At 45.4% G+C, this 21344-nt stretch overlaps 1 protein-coding gene across 5 annotated transcripts in view; it reads left to right on the top strand.

The window, feature by feature from the left end:
• Nucleotides 1-20456: 20456 nt before the first annotated feature.
• BMP3 (bone morphogenetic protein 3) overlaps nt 20457-21344 on the top strand; it is a 157336-nt gene continuing 156448 nt past the window's right edge. For all 5 annotated transcript variants that reach the window (XR_010303643.1, XR_010303641.1, XR_010303642.1 and 2 more), the window contains exon 1: nt 20457-20565. The gene's annotated coding sequence lies outside the window, so the exon portion shown is untranslated. The remainder of the gene's footprint in view (nt 20566-21344) is intronic.

The following is a 21344-nucleotide window of genomic DNA, read 5'->3' as shown; positions in this document are numbered from 1 at the left end:
CACACTGATTGCTTTCATTTTAGCCTCCATATTGAACTGCGAAACACTTGGGGCTAAACAAGAATCATAGAATCAATCAGGTTGGAAGAGACCTCCAAGATCATCCAGTCCAGCCTAGCACCCAGCCCTATCCAGTCAACTAGACCATGGCACTAAGTGCTTCATCCAGGCTTTGCTTCAACACCTCCAGGGACAGTGACTCCACCACCTCCCTGGGCAGCCCATTCCAATGCCAATCACTCTCTCTGCCAACAACTTCCTCCTAACATCCAGCCCAGACCTCCCCCCGGCACAACTTGAAACTGTGTCCCCTTGTTCTGTTGCTGCTTGCCTGGGAGAAGAGCCCAACCCCACCTGGCTACAGCCTCCCTTCAGGTAGCTGTAGAGAGCAATGAGGTCTGCCCTGAGCCTCCTCTTCTGCAGGCTGCACACCCCCAGCTCCCTCAGCCTCTCCTCATAGGCCTCTTAGCAGCTTTGTTCCAGGCCTCTTAGCAGCTGTGTTGCCTTCTCTGGACACAACATGGCAAGAGTTTTCAAACCATCCCAGCTCCCTTCTCCTTGCCAAGGGCTCATAAAAAAAAAAAAAAAAAGAAAAAGAAGTGGAAAAAATCCTGTGATTATGTTAGCCCTTTAAGAAAAATACCAGCTGCTATCAAGTTGCTTTTCCCTGCTCAGTTACTATCACCAAATTGTGTGACCTGTAATATCACTCCCCAGGCTATTCGTGCTTAATTGGTACCACCCTTTTACAAACAGCTCAGGAGCAAAGGAACTGTTTTTAAACAGCTATATGTAACACAGCAACATGTGATTAACATTCAGTTCATTATCTCTCTCGGTATTTTACTACTGCAGGTGCACAGCAGCAACTGATCAGAGAGAGGCTATGGGCAACACTGCAATTAGTTGAAGCTATTCTATTTATACACCTGCACTCACAAAGGTCCTGCATGTAAATGGAGGATTCCAGGGAGAAGAGTCAAGGAAAAGGCTCTAGCTGAGCTGACATTGTTGTAAATTAGTCTCCTGCTTAGGGATTATTGCAGAAGGGAACAAGCGGTTTTAGAAACAACTCAATTGTTACCACGAGGCTGCAGGGGCTGAAGGTATTTAAAGGATGTTTAGAGGTAAACTTCCACAGCAGCAGAGGTTGATTCGGCTCTCGCTGAACTCAAAGGACTGTTTGATTGCAGTGATCAGGCAATCCTCCTTAATGGAGAGAGCAGAAGCACTGTGTGTGGCATTAATGTTGATTATTTTGCTAGAGTCTCGCTGACTTGCACATGGATGTTCTATCAGTTCTGCAGTGGAGATGTGCTGGAGCCACAGCAACACCCCGCAAGCAGAAGAGATCTGTCCTTCACCTGGCAAGGGTGGCTGGAAGGCAGATCCTTGCTACAGCAGCTGAAGGTGGCCTGCTTGGGCAGCCTCTCTGGGCTTCACCCTGTGCCAGGAGCCAGCAGTGTGAGCCCTCCTCTCTGCACAGCTGTTAGCAGAGGTGGCACAGGCTGTGCTTGCCTAGCTTGGGCACTGCTGTCTCCAGGGCTCGCTCAGGAGACATTCTGCCTACACCTGAAAGTCTTCTGCCAAGACGAGAACTCCTGGAGATACACAGATTGTCCAGAGGAGCCAGAAGACAAGGTCAGAGATTGTCTGCTTCCATTACCCAGAAGCCTGGGAAGAATCAAGTCTCAGCATCCAACAAGGCAGAGTTCCCTGGAAGCATTTGGGTACTGTCTGGGACTGTGGCCAGCCCCGTGAGTCAGCAATAATGATTCTGTGAGTAAATACTTAAAAGCCTCTTTGTAGTTCTCCATTGCCTTCTGCCATAAGCAGGAAAGAGCTCCTTGCCTCCATCTAGTGGGCAAGCTGTGTATTGACCACAGGCAGCATTTGACCACTGGAATCTTCTCTTCCAGTTTAGTAAATGTTTATATATTTTGCTGGTTATTACTAAATCTAGTTATTACCTGTAAAATGTTTCCATGACCATGCAAGAACCCATTATTATTAAAATCAGTGGTCAGGGGTGGCAAGAGTTCCGAATATCAAAATTAATAAACAATATTAATTTTGGAAAATATAATCTCACATTAATTTCCCCTTTCATAACACAGGGACATCTCACACTAGATCAGGTTGCTCAGAGCCCCATCCAGCCTGGCCTTAAAAAATTCCAGGGATGGGGATTCCACCACCTCCCTGGGCATTTGCTTAAAACTTTGTGCTAGTTTGAGCCTAGCTGGGATATTTTAATGAGAGGAATTAGATTATAGGCTGTGAAAAGGAAACAGTGGTGATGTCTACTTCATTCATAGGCTTGCTGAGATTGTATAAAAGCAAGAACATAAATATAGATAACAGAGTTGCTCTGGAGCTCTGGCTGCATGCACTTCTCTCTAAGCTGCTCTCTAACTCAGGGGTCCTCAAACTTTTTAAACAGAGGGCCTGTTCACTGTCCCTCAAACACTTTTGAGGGCTGGCTTATAGTTTGGTTCCAGCTCAGTAGTGTCAGGGGCTAGACTATAGTTTGGTTCCAGTCCAGTCCCGGTGGGTGCTTGGGGGCTGCAGATGCCGGCGAGAGGATTAAGTGGCAGGAAGTGGCTGCTTGGTTCCCCCCCAACCCCTGGTGGGAGAGGGGGGTGTTCTGTGAATACTGGCAGGCTGGATTGAGGACCCTGGGGGGCCATATCTGGCCCACAGGCTGTAGTTTGAGGACCCTTGGTCTAACTAAGCCATCTGCTTCCTAACCCCCCTGGCCAACTTTCCAAACTCACCTTGAATGTAAGGCAAAGTCTGGGATAAGGTAGAGGGGTGGAAAGGAAGTGGAAGGGAGGTTAGACAGACAGCAGGTTAGAGAGAGAGGAGTGCATGCAGACAGAGCCCAAGAGCAACTCTGTTATCTATAGTAAAGTTCTTGCGTTTAATATATCTCAGCAAGCCTATGAGTGAAGTAGACATCACCATTGTTTCCTTTTCACAGCCTGTAGTCTAATTCCTCTCACTAAAATATCCCAGCTAGGCTCAAACTAGCACAAAATTCCAACCTTCCTTGTGTCTCCTCATGTGGCTTTGAATATCTTTCATTATTTTTGACCTGTTTTATTTTTTTATAGATTTTTTTTTTCTTTTTAAAAGAAAACCACAGTGGCTTTATCACATTAAAGGTAAAGAGATTTTAACCAAAGCTGGAGAGAGTTGCCCAGTTCTGCAATCAGGACATCAAAGCTGTATGTTCTCAGTGCAGAAGAATGAAGGCAAGGTGCAGGATTACTATTTGTGAACAGATTAAATAAGGTTTGGTTTTGATCTGACCCTTTATCGTTCTTAAAAATTAATGAAATACTTCTGAAAGATAACATAGATCTTATATCAAATTTATTGTTCAAATCTGCCATTTGGAAGCAAGTCAAATATTTTGGGCTTAAACCTGCTTTTTTTTTTTTAGCTACAAGAGCCCTTGATAGGTCACAGATCTGCAGGGAGGCCAAGGAATTGCCCTGTGCTTGCACACGGTTCCTAGTGCAGCTCCCGAGGACTGCAGTGCCTTGGAATCCCACACAAAAGTGGATTGTTGTGTGGAAAATTGAATCTAGCTAAGGTGTTAATGACTCTATTAGTAGTTGGTGTGTATGTGACTGTTCTGGAAGGCCAATAGGCCTGTTAGATGTCCTGGTTTGCCCCGCTCTTCTGCTGATGGGGGAATCAAGGGCAGGAGGAAAACAAAGACTTGGGCCATTATGCCCCCTCTCAAAGTGATGAACAGGTACCCACAGGTGTTTAGGTACTTGTTGGTGTCTTGCCCAAATAAGGGTGAGCAAGCCTTGGGTTCCCCAAATATGGTCAGTTTTGCAAACACCATTTTGATTGGTGAATTTCTGGTCAAAAGACTCATTATACTCAGGCAAGTAATATAAATTAAGCTAGTTTCAAGCAGTTGTGCTGCTTCTGCCTTGCTACCTCTGCCTCACTGCTCTTGGACAATGTGTTCTGCTCTGCCTGGTGCTTCAGACCAGCTTAGCCCTGATGTTTTGGGCTTGAACTACTTGGCTGCAGCCAGGTGGGGTTGATCTCTTCTGCCAGGCAAGCAGCAACAGAACAAGGGGACACAGTCTCAAGTAGTGGCAGGGGACGTCTAGGCTGGATGTTAGGAGGAAGTTGTTGGCAGAGAGAGTGATTGGCATTGGAATGGGCTGCCCAGGGAGGTGGTGGAGTCACTGTGCCTGGAGGTGTTGAAGCAAAGCCTGGCTGAGGCACTTAGTGCCATGGTCTAGTTGATTGGACAGGGCTGGGTGATAGGTTGGACTGGATGATCTTGGAGGTCTCTTCCAACCTGGTTGATCCTATGATTGTATGATCACATCTCCTGCTTCCTTGATGTTTTCTCTTTATACCAAAGAGTGCAGCCTTACTTGATCCATTCTACAACTACCTGAAGGGACATTGTAGCCAGATGGGGGGGTGGCCTCTTCCCCCAGGCAACCAGCAAGAGAATAAGGGGACACAGTCTTAAGTTGCGCTGGGGAAAGTATAGGCTGGATGTTAGGAGGAAGCTCTTCACAGAGAGAGTGATTGGCATTGGAATGGGCTGCCCAGGGAGGTGGTGGAGGCACCGTCCCTGGAGGTGTTGAAGCAAGGCCTGGATGAGGCACTTAGTGCCATGGTCTAGCTGATTGGCCAGGGCTGGGTGCTAGGTTGGACTGGATGATCTTGGAGGTCTCTTCCAACCTGGTTGATTCTATGATTGATTCCTAAGAAACTGGCAGATTGAATTTGCATGAATTACAGAAATGTTCCACCCAGATGGGTTTACCAAAAAAAAAAAAAAGAAAAAAAAAAAAAGGAAAGTGCAACACAAAATCTATTTTTTTTTTAAATCTGTGGCCTTTATTGGCTTTGCTTTTCATTTGAGCCACACCTTTGAAGAATTACAATAAAGCCTTCTAGGGATAGTGTTTAAGAAAGGAAAAAAACCAAATCAAAACAGCTCCCCCAAACCCAGCAAACCCCAAACCACACATTTTTGCATTTTTTATTTTTGAACTGCATCCTTTTTTCCCCCCTGTCTTCTAAAGCATGAAGTATTTTGCCTGCACAGTTTTATCTTCCAATGAAAAGAAGCAGGGATTGGCTGCAGCTTTCAGCCACTCTCTGTTTCAGCTGTGCATACTTAGTGAATAGCATCGCATTTGCCTAGGGTCTAATCCTTATCCTTGTGGATCAAGGAGAATTACACCACCCCTTTGCCTAAAGGCAAGCAGGTCTGTTGCTCAGAGCCTCTTCCTCATTGTGGCTGCCAGAGTTCAGCCAGCGCTTGCTGTATGGGGAAAGATGCAGTTAGGTCAGCACCACCCTGAACCCCTCAGTCCAGTAACACAGATGTACTCCTGCTGAAGGTCTGGAGTACTTTGGACTAAAGCCCATTAACCACAATCCATGCATGCACACTGTTGCAGAGGGGAAATTAATTGATGCTAGATGATCTTTTCAAAATTACTGTTGTTTATTAATTTTGATACTCTGAACTCTGGCCTCCCCTGACCACTAATTTTCATAATATTCCAGTTCTTACACAGTTGTGGAAACATTCTATGGATAATATCTAGGTGTAGCAATAACCAGATACTGCTTGCAGTCAATACACTGCTTGCCCAGTAGCTGGTATCAAGCTCTTTCTGCTCTCTGGCAGAAGGCAGTAGAGAATTACAAAGAGGCATTTAAACATTTACTCACAGATTATTATTATTACCCTCTTGTGGGCTGGCCACTGTCCTGACAGTGCCCAAATGCTTTCAGGGGACTCTGTCTTGTTGGACGTTGAGGCTTGAATCTTCCTGGCTTCTGGGGAAAGGACACAGACAATCTCTGACCTTGTCTCCTGGCTTCTTCTGGATGATCTGTGTATATGTCCAGGAATTCTAGGTAGGACCTTCAGGTGCAGAAGCAGATGTGGTGCAGTCTCAGCACGATGTCATGCTGGCCACACAGGCCGATCACGTGCAGGCATCCAGGGTCTGCTCTTGGTAACTTGGAGCAGTGGAGTTTAGCAGGCAAGCAATCAGGCAGTGTGCAATAACAGGAGGGCTGGGCACAGCAGAGAGAGCATGGCCAAGAGCAGGGAAGCAAAGCAGGGAAGCAAAAGCAGGTTGTTCACCTGCGTATCTCCTTTTATCAATGTGAGCTGAGATTAATTGTCCTTTGGACACAAGAATAGCCAATCAGGATGGCAGTTAGCCAAACCTTACCATATTAGGCAAAGCCAGAGACTTACTTTCCCTAATTTGGGAAAAGCATGGGCCTTTCACTAGGCAGGCACAAGCTAAGTGTGTGTACCTTACACCACAGGACCCTGGGCAGGCCAGACCCAGCAGCTCCAGGTTCTTTTGTGTCTATTTCCTGCCCTCGCCTCTCTGGTGGAGCAGAAAAATGTGCCTAGGCAAGGCAGGACATGTATAAGCCTATTTTGGGCCTATCAGGCCTACCACAACACACACCAATAATAGAACTGACAACTGCTCATTAATGTTGTTTTAATTGGTTAAGGTGTGTAGAATATGCCTCACAAGTTCTTGTAAGTTACAAGTGCGAGGTGGGTATATATGGGTTTAAAATAAAACTTGAAAAGGCATAAGTCTTCTAATGTACAGTGAAAGCAATCCCTGAATATTGAGGAGGCACAGATAGTAGTTTTCCCTCCCAGAGGAAATGAGTCCTTATTAAATTGCACCCACTGACAGGTAGTAGCTGCATAAAAAGCAGCCTGTGGAAGAGAAGTCTTTAACTTAATTTCCTGTACCTCTTTCTCCTCCCTCTATACATTGAACACTCATATGAAATAGAGAACATGAGCAAACTGCTACTAAAATAAAAGATGATTACATTATTTATGCTGAATGCATACAGAACCACAAATTTTCACCAGTGCCTCCTCCCATTGTCTGCCTTCCTTTCGCTGAATGTTGGAAGCACCTTGTGCTTGTGAGAAGTCCAGAAGTACTTGTGAGTGGGCAGCCAGACAGGTGGCAGGAGTCTGGGTCTCTGCAGATGTTCTGGCAGAACAGATCCAAACTGAAGTGCACAGCTCCTAACCACAGAACCTAGCTGTGGTTTCAATAAAAATAGTCCCTGGATTGGCCCTGCCTGAACACAGATGTTGGACTGTCAGCAGGAGGCACACCACTGACGTGAGCACGCTGGGAAGGCCATAGGCACTGGTGGGCAGCCTGTGAGCAGAGGTCTGTGTGGGCTGGGGGTCCTTGCCAACCATCTGTCAGCTGTCATTTCCAGGTTCTTTCCTAGTGCAGCTCCAGCCAGCCCAGTCCATTTGTATTTATGGTCCACCCACAGATGGAAACCAGTTGATTTTTTCCAGCTATTGCCACACAGGGACAGTCTGCAGGTAGAACCAACATGCAGAGAATGGTTGTGCATTGCACTCCCCCCATTCCCTCTTGCAGATTTCTAGGTCTCTCTTTTTCTTAAGAAAATCAAACTTACCTTATCAACTTGCTATGTAATACATTTTTAGATGAAGTTGCATGTGGATGTAATTGCTTAGTCCTAGGCTGGCTCCTGCTGTGGTGTCAGGAAGGGCTCTGGTGAGCTTGGAATACTGAGAATGGTTTGATATTTTTTTTTCCCTTCAAACACATGTGCTGAGCTGCTAAGCAAGTGGTGAGTCTGCAGCATCTGCAAAGCAAAGAAGCAGCTACTTGTTACTGCTGAGCAGTGCCAGGCAAGTGCCTGTGTGCGAATGCCCTCAGCCAAAGGCATCATCATGTTCTGTGGTGTTCACCAAATGCAGCTCTTGTGGGCACAGAAAGTTGGTCACGAATACACAGCATTGTCTCAGCTGGGGGTACTGATGGACAAGAAGCTGGAGATGAGCACATGGCGTGGGCTTGCAACCCAGAAGACAAATCACACCCTAGGCTGCATCAAAACAGCATTGCCTACAGCTCCAGACAGGTGATTCTGCCACTTTGCTCTGGTAAGACCCACCTGGAATGCTGTGTCCAGCTTTGAATCTCTCAATGTAGGAAGGACATGGACCTGATGGAGAGGGTCCAGAGGAGGGCCATGGAATGATCAGGGGGTTTGAGCACCTCTGCTACTAGGACATGCTGAGGGAGCTGGGATTGTCCAGCCTGGAGAAGAGGAGGCTCTGGGGAGACCTAATAGCAGCCTGCCAGTACCTGGAGAGAGCTACAAGGAAGATGGAGAGAGGCCTGTGGTGATAGGACAAGAGGCAATGGCTTCAAACTATAGAAGAGCAGATTTAGATTGAATGTTACCACAAGTTCTTTACTATGAGGGTGGTGGAACACTGCAGCAGGTTGCCTGGGTTGGTGGTTGAGGCCCCATATCTGGAGATATTAAAGGTGAGGCTGGACAAAGCTCTGGGCAGCCTGATCTAGTAGATGCCCCTGATAAGTGCAGTGGGGTTGGACTAGATGACCTTTGGAGGTCTCTTCCAGCCTGCACCATTCTATGTTATTATTGTAACCCTCATTAACTTACTCCTCAGGTGATCCTGACACATCTTTCAGGAATGAATCCTGGAATGAGTTTTAAGTTCCTAGATTGAAACGATGACCTGGTTGGCCATAGGCTGGATGTTAGGGGGAAGTTGTTGGCAGAGAGAGTAACTGGCATTGGAATGGGCTGCCCAGGGAGGTGGTGGAGGCACTGTCCCTGGAGGTGTTGAAGAAAAGCCTGGATGAGGCACTTAGTGCCATGGTCTAGCTGATTGGCCAGGGCTGGGTGCTAGGTTGGACTGGATGATCTTGGAGGTCTCTTCCAACCTGGTTGATTCTATGACTTGCAGTAGAGTCAGATTTCACATGTTGGTGTGTGAACTTCACTCTCTGTACAAGGCTGTGAGTCAAGACAGCTCAGCAGCCTGTTGATGAAAGCCCCACTAACCTAGGTGGTACACTCTGCTTGTGGTGTCAGTTGAGACCTGGCTTATTACAGTGCTGCAAATGATGCTCGCCTGACAGGCACAATGTCAAGGCATTTCTTTCTGCTGAGCAGTTTCCTCTCCAGCACCAAGCATTGGCTCCTGCTGTGTTGTTGCAGTTCTGCGCTGCTGCTGGCAGCAGCATCCTCCTTGTAGGAGCAGATTGTAGAATTTACTCATTTTATTTTTCCAGACAGACTCAGGAGGAATTGAAGCGGTACCAAATGCACATAAAGGATTGAAACAATAACTTGTTTAGGTAACTCTTAATATAATCTCATTTTGGCTTCAGGTAGAATTCTTGCTTCTTATTGTGTGATGTGGTTACATGAAGGGAAGCTCCTCTTGGAATGTGTCTGGAACATTCACCCGAGGGTGCAAAAAGTATTAAAGGATTCGTTGCCCTCTGGCATGTGCGATGTGGAAGACAGCCACTTGGGAGTTCACAAATTAAATTCCTGGACTATCTTCTATCACAGGAGAGGAAGTGTTTGCTGTTTGAATAGCATAGCAACACATTAGCCCCGAGTTTTGCTGCAGAGATAATTGTGTAGGGCACCAGAGTTCTGTAATGCTTCTCAGATGTGTTTTAATTGTTCCGTTTGAAGCTCAAGTAGCTGATACAGTACAGTGAAAAACTGAAGACAATATAAACATCTAGTAGCTTCTGTTTGTTCACACATCTTGTTCCCTTCCTTAATCCTCTTTCTCAACTGTGTTTTCACTGCTTTACCTGCCATGGAGCTGGCTCTTGCCTCTTCATCTTGGACAGAGGTGCTAGCTCTCTGGCCTGTCACAGCTGCTTCACGTACACAGAGCTGGGTGACTGTGGAAAGTCAAGAGACAAGTTACTGAGCACACTTCCTGAAAACGGCAGAAACTCCAATTTGTACTTTTATTTTCAGAGATTGCAGGGTAATAGCAAGAGACAAAATGAGCCTCACACCTTAGGCATTTACGTTGCATTTATGAGGAGTTGAAGATTAAATATCTGAGTAACCAGGTGGGTTTGTTCTCTTCTGCCAGGCAAGCAGCAACAGAAGAAGGGGACACAGTCTCAAGCTGTGCCAGGGGAGGTTTAGGCTGGATGTTTAGGAGGAAGTTGTTGGCAGAGAGAGTGATTTGCATTGGATTGGCTGCCCAGGGAGGTGGGGGAGTTGTCATCTCTGGAGGTGTTCAAGAAAAGCCTGAATGAAGCACTTAATGCCATGGTCTAGTTGATTGGACACGGCTTAGTGAGAAGTTAGACTGGATGAGCTTGGAGGTCTCTTTCCAACTTGGTTGATTCTATGATTCTATGAATTTCAAGAGGTTTGCACTTGCACTTTGTAGCCAGGTGGATTGGATTTGAATATTTTTGTAGTATCCTTGTAGTATTTTTTTTTTGCTGTATCTCCAAAACTGGATAGATGCAGCATGCTGCATGTAACTATAGCCACCCAGTGCTGCAGTGCAATCCAAATGGCTTAACATAATCAGAGATTTTATTCTTTCCTTCAAAGAAGCTTAAAAGCAATCTAAAAGTACAATTTTTTTTATTCACATTGTAAAATTTGCTTTTAATAGGTTTCAGCTCTGATCAAAAGCCACAGTTCCTTTCTACCAAAAGATCTTACTTCATGACCACAACACCTGATACCTTGTATAATGATATCAGGCTCTCCAGGGAGGCTGTGGAGTCTTGTCTCTGGACACTTTCAAGCCATATCTGGGTGTGCTCCTGTGTGACCTGCAGTAGATTCTATGGTCCTGCTCTGGTAAGAGCATTGGACTCAAAGGCCTCCAGAGGTCCTTTCCAATCCTTAATATCCTGTGATCCTGTGATGCCTTGGTGCTTTTTAATCCTATACTTCATAGAAGACTGTTTGTTTGTTTTTTTTCAGTGGGAAGATGTTGATTTAACATTCAGAAAGCATAGCTAAGTGCACTGCACTGAACCAACTGGCTATGTGTGCTGGTTTGAGCCTAGCTAGAATGTTTTGGTGAGAAGAATTAGATTACAGGCTGTGAAAAGGAAACAGTGGTGATGTCTACTTCACTCACAGACTTGCTGAGATGTATAAGAACATAAATATAGATAACAGAGTCACTGTCTGGGCGGCTTTGGGCTGAACTTCTCTCTCTAACCTAACCTGCTGTCTATGTGACTAATCCATCTGCTTCCTAACACCCCTGGCCAACCCTCCAATCTTCCTTGGGCATAAGGCAACATCTTGGGTAAGGCAGAGGGGTGGGAAGAAGGTGGAAGGGTGGTTGGGAGTCCCTCCTGGGGTCTCAGGTTTCTGGGAGAGGTGTTGTGTTTCTGTATTACCTTTTAACTTGTGTATTTCTGTCTATAACTGTATATACTATAAATATCTGCTTGTATATTGTGCCAAGCTGTAAATACAAAGCTTCATTCAATTTCCAGAGCCACTGAGACTAGTCTGAGTGTTTTACTTAGTGGAGGGGTGTGTGTGTAACACCCAAACCATCACACTATGTGTCTAAATGCACAAATGAAGTGGCTTTGGCGATGTCTCGTGCTGTACTCTTGCAACTCTGCTGACTTTGTTTGTCCTCAGCTGCTAGCCATGGGTTTTGGCTAAATGAATGAGCTGGGTAATATCCGGTGTCTCCTCCGCAGGAAGATATTTATAACCCCACCACCTCTTCATCTTTTTGATAAGCAGTTCCAGCCATACCCATGTACCAGGCTTTGAAGCACATCTTCGAGGCATATGCTTCCCGGTTTGGCAGTGCAGCGAAGTAGTCTTGACCATTGCTAACTTGTCAGTGGGTTTTACATGGAGAGAGGAAGCGTGGAGGCTCTCAGGGTCCTTCAGCACTCAGCCAGTACTCTCTGGGGTCGTGTGATTACTAATGAGTTCCTGCACTCTTTTATATGCTTATAAAGGCCCACTTACCTCCCTCAGCCCAGATGTTTTCATGGTCTTAAACGGCAGTAGAAGAGAATATTTACAGGATGTGGAACAAAAGGCTAACCCTGTTACCTGTAACAATAATAATTCTTGCCCATTGAAATGGGAAATGATTCTTTCTCCTATGATAGTGTAAAGTTCCAGTCTTCAGTGATGTCTTCAACCTATTTTCCTCTCTGTCAGAAACTTGGGTGAAGCAGCATTTGCAGCATGCTTAGATAATGGGATTCTAGCAGAGAGAGATGCTTTTGCCCAGAAGATGCTGCCAGCAGAGCCTGCCTTACTGCAAGCAAGGTTCCTTAACTCAGGCTTATCTGCCTGGGCACCTCAGTGAGGGCAGTGGTGACCTGGCAAGGTACCTGTGTATGGTTATGTCTGAACATGGCAGGATATGCTTTGCCTTTTCACAGGCAGTAGGCTTATTTTTTTTCCTCTGCTTTAACATGATTTGTGCCATAACAGAAGTTCCTTTTCCTGTCTCTTTTCCACAGCTCTCATTAATGCCTCACCGCATTTTATCACATGAAGCATTTATAATTAAGGAATAACTTTGATTTTCTCCACCTCCTTTTAGTTGGGAGTTGATTTCACTCTGTCTTTCTAAGAAATCTCTAAAAATGTCATTTTCAGTGCAAATTGCATTACACTTGACCGTTGTCATTGGTGGTGGGAGGAAAAGCTACAGAGCCAATGGCATCCTGGCTTGTATCAGGAGCAGTGTGGCCAGTAGGACAAGGGAGGTTATTCTTCCCCCATACTCAGCACTGCTCAGGCCACACCTTGAGTGCTGTGTCCAGTTCTGGGCTCCTCAATTCAAGAGAGATGTTGAGGTGCTGGAAGGTGTCCAGAGAAGGGCGATGAAGCTGGTGAGGGGCCTGGAACATAGCCCTGTGAGGAAAGATTGAAGGAGCTGAGGGTGTTTAGCCTGGAGAAGAGGAGGCTCAGGGGTGATCTCTACCCTACAACTACCTGAAGGGAGGCTGTAGCCAGGTGGGGGTTGGGCTCTTCTGCCGGGCAACCAGCAACAGAAGAAGTGGACAGTCTCAAGTCGTGCCAGGGGAGGTCTAGGCTGGATGTTAGGAGGAAGTTGTTGTCAGAGAGAGTGATTGGCATTGGAGTGGGCTGCCCAGGGAGGTGGTGGAGTCACTGTCCCTGGAGGTGTTGAAGCCAAGCCTGGATGAGGCACTTAGTGCCATGGTCTGGTTGATTGGATAGGGCTGGGTGCTAGGTTGGACTGGGTGATCTTGGAGGTCTCTTCCAACCTGGTTGATTCTACAAATACACAAAACAGCAGAGCAACTTCCAAGCAAGAATGAGAAGTGAAATAAACCAAGATCAAGGTGTTTACTGCACTGTAAGGCCAGAGAGGCAATACCTGACTGACTGACACTGTCTGCCATATGCCCAGATAACAGGCACGCAATACAGTGTGGAGTCACTTTGAGCTGTGGGGGCTGACTGACACCTCACCAGGCTGTGCTGCCAATCCCCTGAGATCTGGACAGGCTGAGAACTGGGTGAAGGCAAACCTCATGAAATTCAGTAAGGACAAGTGCAGGGTCCTGCATCTGGGGAGGTATAACAACAGGCATCAGTGCAGACTAGAGGCTACCCTGTTGAAAAGCAGCTCTATGGAGAAAGACCTTGGAGTGCTGGTGGACAGCAAGGGCCAGCAATGTGTCCTTGTGGCCAAGAGAGCCAAGGGCATCCTGTGGTGCATCAGGAAAAGTGTGTCCAGCAGATCTAGGGAATTTCTTTTCCCCTTGTGCTCTGCCCTGGTGAGACCATAGCTGGAATACTGTGTCAGTATTTTGGGCTCCCCAGTTCAAGAAAGACAGGGACCTCATGGAGTCCAGTGGAGAGCCATGAGGAGGACTGGGAGACTTGAGCATCTTCCCTATGGATAGAGACTTAGAGCCCTGGGGCTGTTTAGTCTGGAGAATAGAAGATTGAGAGAAGGTCTGATCAATGTCTATCAATATCTGAGGGGTGAGTGTCAAGTGGCTGGGGCCACTCCTTTTTTGGTGGCCCACAGCAATAAGACAAGAAGCAACAGGTACAAACCTGAACATAGAAGGTTTCACCTCAACATGAGTAGAAACTTCTCTACAGTGAGGGTGACAGAGCCCTGGAAGAGGCTGCCCAGGGGGGTTGTGGAGTCTCCTTCTCTGGAGATTTTCAAAACCCACCTGGGTGCATTCCTGTGCAGACTACCCTGCAGGTAGGGTTTGCATTTGATGATCTTGGAAGGTCCCTTCCAACCTCTGATGTTTTATGATTCTATGGTTCTGTGATTCTACAAACCATCCCTGTCTGAGCATAGCCTGCTTCTGACTCTTCTTTTTCTGTGTGTGGAAGTGTTTAAAGAGGCCTTAAAAATGTGGCTTTGTGTATACCCAATTATTAATATATCTGCCCTAAATTAGGTGCAGTGAATGGATGCCTGTCTAAGTCAAAAAGAAGTTAAAAATGACTCGAGTAAGAGAAATCTCTCTGTGGATAAGCTGAATTCCTTCAGTTTGTTAGCATAGCCTGTTATTTTGTTGGAAAGTGCTGTCACTGCAACAGCAAATTCTGTTCTTCTGGAAACTGTTTAGTTTTTGTGGCATCTGGCAGCATCTTCAATCTGAGTCTTCAATTGTGTTTGGTGGAAATAGAGCCAAGTTCCATCTGTTTAACACGTGCTTTCTACCGAAAGTGGGGCACATATGCGAGCTTATTTCCGATGTTCATAAATAAGATACCAGCAAAACCCAGAGTATGAAGCCAGACTCTTCTGGAATGGATTTTAACATCTTAACCACAGGAAGCAATTGAGCCCCCTCCTTACCTCCCTTTCTTTTTGCCTCCAGCCCGCCCACATGCTCATTGTGGTGTGTTAGGTTTTGGAGCTCCTTTTCAAAGCCTTTTTTAATTTTCCTGAAAAACCCAAATGAAAATGGGTCGTGGGGACTCTAAAGAAAACAGGAAAGTTGCTAATGATACTTCAGCTGTCCAGCTCTGTTTGCAGTACACATGGGAGCACTGGAAATGGTCTGACAAAGAAATGTGGACATTTAGCCCACAGAAATGTGGAAAACAGAGGTAAGAGACCTGGAGTGGTAGCAGAGTTAGCTAGAACTAAGAGGAGGCTCAGGGGTGACCTCATTGCTGTCTACAACTATCTGAAGGGAGGTTGTAGCCAGGTGGGGGTTGGTCTCTTCTCCAGGCAACCAGCAACAGAACAAGGGGACACAGTCTCAAGCTGTGCCAGGGGAGGTCTAGGCTGAATGTTAGGAGGAAATTGCTGGCAGAGAGAGTGATTGGCATTGGAATGGGCTGCCCAGGGAGGTGGTGGAGTCGCCGTGCCTGGAGGTGTTGAAGCCAAGCCTGGCTGAGGCACTTAGTGCCATGGTCTAGTTGATCGGACAGGGCTGGGTGCTAGGTTGGGCTGGATGATCTTGGAGGTCTCTTCCAACCTGGTTGATTCTATGATTCTATGTGATTCTATGAATGCTACCATTCGCCCACCAAGAGAATGCGTCTTGAATGTGCAGCACTGTCTTCAGAGAACCCTGAGCTCCAAGATCTTGTGTTGTGCTGCTGCATATCTCAGTGCCCACAGGGAATGTGCCAGTGCCTGGCTGCAGCTCAACAATGGAGAATCCATTTCCCACCCTCACAGGTTTGCTGGGACCTCTGCTCTCCTTGGGCTGCCTGCTCTGCAGGAAGCCCTTAGCCTTGAGGACAATCCAACTGCTACAAGAAGTTCTGCTCAGCACGCTCCCAGTAAGAGTTCAGAAAGCAGAGAGCAAGTGGTTCAGAGCAGTTCCACAAAGGTGCTGGCACCCCATACAGTGGTCATCACTGAAGCTTAAAGAAACAACAACTTCTTTCCCAAGATCAATCCCATTCTTATTTGCTGCCTGCCCTTGTCAGGCCTGCAATGGCTTCTCTAGGCAAGTCAGTCAGCAGGGCAGAAAACAGAACTCAAGTTTGTTGGTGGTGTAGAAACAGTAGACACTAACTTCCACAATGATTTCCTGTTGCTTTCAGTAGCTGCTTGGCTGCCTTTGCCATTGTGTAATAACATCCAGCACAGAGCCACAAAGACGCTGAAGGCAGTGGAAAGTCTTTCTTATGAGGAGAGCCTGAGGGAGTTGGGGCTCTGCTGCTTGGAGAAGAGGAGACTGAGAGGTGACCTTGTCAATGTTTATAAATATGTGCAGGGTGAGTGCCAGGAGGCTGGAGCCAGGCTCTGCTGGGGGATGCCTGACGACAGGACAAGGGGCAGTGGGTGGAAGCTGAGGCATAGGAAGTTTCAAGTGAACTTGAAGAAGAATTTTTTTTCCCTATGAGGGTGACAGAGCACTGGAACAGGCTGTCCAGGGGGATTGTGGAGTCTTCCTCTCTGGAGATATTCAAAACCTGCCTAGATGCATTCTTGCATGATCTGGTATAGGTAATCCTGTGCTGGCACGGGGGTTGTTGGACTGGATGAGCTTTTGTGGTCCCTTCTAGCCCCTGACATTGTGTGATTCTGTAATAAGAATTCTAGGCAATGCTTCTAATGTGAAGCCAATGGAGAAGCGTGTTTTTTACAAGCTAAAATGGACCTGCTCCCACTGGGTGACAAATTGCTGCTTCACCTGCAAGCTCCTCTCTGTCAAGGGGATGCTCAAAATTCCCAGGGCTCCAGCAGTTTTACACATGTGGTAAAGAAATGGTAATATTTTCTCATCCTACAAGTATTTGGATTGTTCTGTGGAGCAAATAGCCACTTTCTTGTTCATTGTTTTGAAGCTGGGTGATAGGTAGAGCCTGGTAATACATTAAGTTCCACCACCATGTCTGCTGACTGATCAGGCCCTGCCAGGAGCTTGGATTTGAGCTGAACCTCCAAGCAGGTTCATGTTTCTGGGGCATTTGTGTCATGTCTCACAGCTTCATGTCTCTTAAATGCTCCATGATACCTCAGATGGGTCTGTGTGCCTCTGCTGAGGTGTAAATCAAATTCCAAACTATGAAACAATTAGACAACCTAGTGCAGTATCACAGAATCAATCAGGTTGGAAAAGACCTTTGATATCATCAAGTCCAACCTATTACCCAATATCATCTAATCAACTAAATCATGGCACCAGGTAGGGCAGTCCTAGACCAAGGAGATCAGTTCTGGAGTCCTTCCTTAGTGAAGAAACTGAGCCTTGCAAAGCCACAGAGCTTTGCTAATCAGAACATGAAACTGACTGTCAGCTGGGCAGGATCTAGAACAATTAATTTCATTTGTTTATGGTAACATTAGATCTCTCTTAGCAATCATGCCCATGTACTCAAAAGGAATTTCACATTATAACCATATGGGCTGAAGTACATAAGCACAAATACTCTGATAGAGGTATTAATACATTTTTTATGGGTAAAAATATTTAGATAGTAAATTTTTAGCTGTCAGCAATTGCAGAGTAAGTTGAATCAGAAATGTGTACTTCATTGTGCCAAAGAGCCTGGTGAAAGATATCACAAAGCAGCTGCCCTGTGCTTTGTGCCAAAGCTATTCATTAATCTTTAACTTGTGAGAATAGCAGGAAAAAAGCCACCAATGAGTTTTATCTTCTTGGCTGATTTATTAAAGTTCAGTGGTAACACTTGCATGGAGTCTGAATCAAGTTCTTGAGGGTAGTTAACAGGGAAGTAGAGGCAGCTTTTGGGAAGTGTGAATTGTTTGGCCAAACTCAACTTTTCACAGTCTCCAGAGGCTCAGGCAGCCAGTGGCTGTGTGCTTGGCTGATCTAGGTGCTCCTGTCCAGCAGACAAGCAGAGATCGCAGAATTAAAGGTTGTTGGCAATTCCTTTGACTGCAGTAGCCTGAATCACAAAGAAGCCAAATACCCTTGGCTCCTTCACTGCTGTCTGTGGAGAACTTGCAAAAAGCAGTGCAAACCTTTGCTGTATTTCTGGCAACCAACCTGACAGGATTGGTTTTATAATGCATGACAAAAAGTGTGAACCGGGATTTGATCATTCCCTTTTCAAGCGATGAAATAAAGCTTCTGTGGGAGAATCTAATCACCTGTAAAAGGAGGTTTTCTTACTCAGTCCTCATTTTCCAGAGGGAACAGTAAGTTTTTATGAATTACTGCTTGGGTTTGTGTTCCTATTGAAGATTTTAACCCCTGGCCATGTGGGGTCTTTACAGAAGCCTTGCACAGTGTAATGAAAATTGCTCACTTTCTGGTAGGGAATTGTTTTGTTAAGTCCCTTAATGCTTTTGTGGATCTCCATTTAAAGTTCTTTTCTTTTGCTCTTGCAATTCTTGGTCATTAATGTAATTAAGCACTACAAATTCTCCACCAGTTGTGTTAGTTAGCAGCTGTGTCCATTGATGTGTCTGACAGGTGGGTTGGGTGTGGTAGTTTCAAACTAAGTCTCTAGCCTGGCTCTAAATTATAAACAAGAAATAGGAACTTTGTGGACTTTTTTTTAGTAACAGGTAAATAAAACAGGGGGTTGGATATAAAGAAAAATAATAGAGGTAAGGAGAAAAGTAATAATTAGGCTAAAGTGTGCTGCACAAACTGCTCTTTCTCCCTTTTCTCTTTGCTCTGGCTGATGCTTTTGCTATGCTGACCTTGGCTGAGACTCTTGTTGTGGATAAGTAGATAGCAGTGGGGCTTTTCTGTTTTCTCACTTTCTTCCTTAAAAAGAAAAGGGAGGGAGGAAGAAGGAGGCTGCTAGTAGCCCCTTCTGGGTTTGTCCAGAGGGCTGCTTCTTGTTGTTTCTGAATTATAAGTATATTTTGTAGACACACATTATATTTTATGCTTCTAGATTTTTAGCTTGCTTGTAAACATAGCTTCATTTTACTACCGAACCTCCTGAGATAGTCTGCTGATTTATTTTGTGGGAATAATTTCAACCCACCACGGCCGAGCCTGACTTATACAGGGCAGTGTACAGAGTGCTGGTGAGTGAGGTTATTAAGTTTGTAGGAAGCATTTCTTGAGGAAGGGCTTTTGCCAGTCCTAATTCAGTTTGTTATCTTCTCCCTTGGTTCCTTACATTTGCTCTTTGATAGTGATCAGCAATAACTGTCAGTAGCCAACATCCTTGAAGCTAGCACCCCTATACTTGCAGATTTTGCTGTAATTGCCCATTTTTGGGAAGGACAATGATACAGCTCTGTAAGACAGCAGAGTTTTGGTACCAAGTTGTGTGTTGGGGTTTGCTGATGGTTTGCATTATATAATCCCTGGCTTTATCTAGTAGTAGGGAACTGGAGAGAGGGGTTTGTTACCTTAGAATTATAGAATCAACCAGCTTGGAAGAGACCTCCAAGATCATCCAGTCCAATCTATCACCTAGTCCTATCCATTCAACTAGACCATAGCTTGTGCACTGTGCAAAGATGAGAACAGCTTCCTACAGCAAGAGCAACCATTTTCTGATGGAGGAGTGCTAGGGAGAGTGCTGTATGCAAATGACAGCTTTACTGCTGTAACTCCAGCTTGTTCTGGTCCCTCTAGCCAGTCTGCTGAGGATGATGGCTTTTATGAGCATGTGGCTCTTAATGTATAAGATTGCTGTCCTGGGATTTTCTTCTGAGCTTCTGCTTAGAGATGTGTTGGTGAAGAGGTATACATATTGTCAGCTTCAGGGAGTCTCAAATGCCAAAGCTTCACTGTGTTTGCCTTTTCCCCCCCTCTATAACTTACAGGCACCAGTCTCTAGCTGGCATTTTTTGTATGCCTCGGATTCACAGATCCCTCCAACCAGAGCCAGACTAATGATGTTCAGTAGTGTCGTAATTAGTTCCTTTTGTGATAAGAAGGAATGCATCCCAGCTGATAGAAGCAATGATTATGTCTGTAGCTAATGTATTACAGAAGCCCCACAGCCTTCCCCTGTCACGTCTGGGGCCTGCTTTTATTTTTAGCTTCTTTATGACAGCTTTATTGGACTTCTCTGTCCTGACTGTTTAGCCTTGTGACTACTTCAGACACAGCAGCAGGTCATGGTAAGACTGCTGGGAACATGGAGAGAAGAGGGTAAACAAAAACAATGGAGTTTGCTGCAGCTTCAGCTGCTGAGAGATGGGACAGTCTGTGAATTTGCTGCTGTATGGGACAGACTGGAGAAGTTTAAGGAAGGTTCATTTCAATGTCAATGATGACAATAAGCTCATGTAAAGCATAGTCTAAATAACGGTTTACAACATGCCCCTGAGCATCGTGCCTCAGTGACTGCAGTATGGAAGGAATCTCAATCTGGATGAATTTTGAACATGAAGAATCAACTTTTTGGTAGCTTAGTAATGTATATGCAGTTAACTTTCAGAATTTAAATCAATTCCTGGCTGTCTTACTGGTATGGGAACTCTCAGGCAAGCCACCAACATTATATACTTATGAGTATTTTCTTACCATCCATGATAAGTAGGATGCTGGGTTTGTTAGAGGAAGGGTGGCTCTTGGTCAGAAACCTCTAAAGGTCATAACTAGGCTCATTAAGTCTGTAGAACATCTGTGGTCACTGACTGGGCACAGGTGAAGGTGTTTATGTCTTAATAGGCCTCATGATTGGAGATGAATGTCACCTGCTGGTAGAGGCTGAGGTAAAACCAGGGAGCAGAGCAACTTCCTTCCATTTGCTCTGTGTGCTTTTCTTTCTGGAATATTGGAGGCTGCTGTGGTCACTTCTTCTGTAAGTTTCAGCTCGAAATTTCGGGCTTTTCATTTTAATGCTACTGTAAAACAGGTTTGAAATGTGGCAACTTATGAGGTGCGTCTCTCCCTGCGTCTCTCCCTGCGTCTCTCCCTGCGTCTCTCCCTGCCTCGGTAGGGATATTTCCATTATGCTTTTCTCTCTTTCAATCTGTGATTTAGGCTTAGCCTAAATGAGATCTCCAATGTTATTTTTATTGATGATTGTTGTTGGATTTACCAGAGCTGGTTTGCTTATTTTTCTTCTTGTCTGATAAATACATCCTATTCTCCCAGAATTTTCTGAGGAGACCCTTAGGAAAATCATTAGCCTGGTAGCCACCAGCGTTGTCTGTGAAATGGTTATGCTGTTGGGAAGACTGCACATGTTAGAAAGTGTTAGGCATAACTAAATACTCTAAGCAGCCACTACAGTACTTTTAACTATCTGAACAGATAAAACTATAAGGAGCCACTGGGAAATACTGTTCTTGTTTACTTGAATTTTTAAAGCTTTGATTTATAGATCTAATGATGCTGTAGAGTTCAAAAGTTCTTACTCTTAAAACGCTTTTGTAATTGTGCAAGGCACAATCCCCATGATTTAAAGAAAAAGAGGAGAGAGAATTACATGCACAAAAACCCCCTTTGCCCTGCAACATCAAACTGTTCAAGCTGTTTTAGTGACCTTTTTGCAGTGTAAGCACTTAAAGGGCTAAGTGTGAAAGCCAGAGACAGGCTGCAGAAGAGCTCAGGTGTTCTCCTCCCTTGACATTCAGC

The sequence above is a fragment of the Pogoniulus pusillus genome, chromosome 10 (genome assembly GCF_015220805.1).
Source record: "Pogoniulus pusillus isolate bPogPus1 chromosome 10, bPogPus1.pri, whole genome shotgun sequence".
Classification (NCBI taxonomy): Eukaryota; Metazoa; Chordata; class Aves; order Piciformes; family Lybiidae; genus Pogoniulus; species Pogoniulus pusillus.
The sequence above is the reverse complement of the archived record's forward strand: the minus strand, read 5'-3'. Positions and strand labels throughout refer to the sequence as shown.